Raw genomic sequence first — 1,844 nt, forward strand, 5'->3', positions numbered from 1 at the left:
GTGTGTGTGTGTGTGTGTGTGTGTCTAAGGATCTGACGTTATCTCTCCAGAACGATGACCTCTCTGACTCCGCTGAGTTTCCCCAAAACCAGATCAGCTCTGTGGGACAGCAGCCCTGCAGGAGACAAGCTCCGCCTCCAGCTCTGCACTCGCAGGTACACACACGCAGACACACACACATACGTACACACACAGACAGACACACACACACAAAGAAACTCGGTCAGACACAGACACACACACGCAGAAACACACGCAGAGACGGACACACTCATACATAGATACTCACACACACACACACACATTGAGACCCACACAGGCACACACACGGACCACAATCTTAAGTTTTTCAATCTGAGACAAAAACAATCTCCCTGACATTATAATAATAATAATAATAATAATATTAATGAGTAATTGTGGTTGCAGAAAGCCTCGGCTGGTGCTGATGGAGAAAGCTCTGCGACTGGCTCAGCGTCACGCCCGTCACAGCAACAAGCCCCGCCTCCTGTGTTTCCTCCTGGGCTCGCTGTGTGTGGACGCAGGTAACCTTCACCTCACCTTGCCTCTGATTGGTCCAATCACGCCCAACAGGCACCGCATTAACTCCTAACACGTTTCCCGGGAAACTATCGGATGCAATTTGTAAAAGGACCAGTAAGAATGGACTGAGGTGTGTTCAGGTGCCTTCTGGGTATGATGCTCTTACAGGGTGGTCTCTCTATCTCTCTATCTTTCCATCTTTCTCTCTCTCTCTCTTTCTCATCGGAGGCTGTTAAAGGGAATGGGAGAGCAACTCCGATTGGCTGTTAAAGGGAATGGGAGAGCAGCTCTGATTGGCTGTTACTAGGAATGGGAGAGCAGCTCTGATTGGCTGTTAAAGGGAATGGGAGAGCAGCTCTGATTGGCTGTTAAAGGGAATGGGAGAGCAGCTCTGATTGGCTGTTAAAGGAAGGGAAGAGGAGCTCTGATTGGTTGATTGACGTTACCCAGAATACACCTGTGATTAAAGGAGACACTAGTAGTGTCCTGTATGTTGACCCCTGTCCTCTGGGTCCAGATGAGGAGGGGGTGACTGTGACCCTGGACCGGTTTGACCCGGGTCGGGACCAGCCTGGAGCCTCGGGCCGGGTCCCCGCCGCGCTGCTGCCCGGAGACGTCCTGGTCCAGTGTCTGTTCTCTGCAGAGACCTCGTCGGACGCCGTCGTCCAATCAGAGGCTGAGCTGCATCACTGCTTCAAGGTTAGTGGGACGTTCTCAGCTGGACCTGATGTCCTCCGTCCCGTCGGAGACAAACTGCCTCAGACAGGTTGGAGTCTTAGAGGTTTTAACTCTCCTTTTGTCTCCTCTCACTGTCTCTCTCCCTCTGTCTCTCTGTGTCTGTCTCCCTCTGTGTGTCTCTCTCTCTTTCTCTCTCTGTGGGTGTCTGTCTCTCTTTCTGTCTGCCTGCCTGTCTGGCTGTCTCTCTGTGTGTGTCTCTCTCTCTTTCTTTTTTCTGTGTCTGTCTGTCTCTCTCTGTGTGTCCCGTCTGTGTCTCTCAGGTGTTGCAGCAGTGTGTGAGCGGCAGACAGACCCTGGACGTGTCTCAGCTCTTGAGGGTCAGAGGTCGTGTCGTCTGTTCTCAGCAGTCTGACGCCGCGTCCTTCGTCCTCAGCTGGTCGGCCGTGTGTCCGTCCCTCGGCGTGGACGTCCAGCCGGTCCGAGCCGTCCCCGTCATCCCCACCGCTCTGCTGAGGAGCCTGACCGGAGCCAGACGCCCGCCGCTGCACGCCGGCCGTCAGAGAGGGTAAACACACACACACACACACACACACACACACACACACACACACACACACACACAC

General features: G+C 53.7%; 1 protein-coding gene across 1 annotated transcript in view; it reads right to left on the minus strand.

The window, feature by feature from the left end:
• The window catches only part of lrrc39 (leucine rich repeat containing 39), a 20,091-nt gene that overhangs the window by 14,110 nt on the left and 4,137 nt on the right, over window positions 1-1,844 (minus strand). The gene's annotated exons all lie outside the window — the stretch shown is intronic.

Source organism: Etheostoma cragini, chromosome 9 (genome assembly GCF_013103735.1).
Source record: "Etheostoma cragini isolate CJK2018 chromosome 9, CSU_Ecrag_1.0, whole genome shotgun sequence".
NCBI classification, from domain to species: domain Eukaryota; kingdom Metazoa; phylum Chordata; class Actinopteri; order Perciformes; family Percidae; genus Etheostoma; species Etheostoma cragini.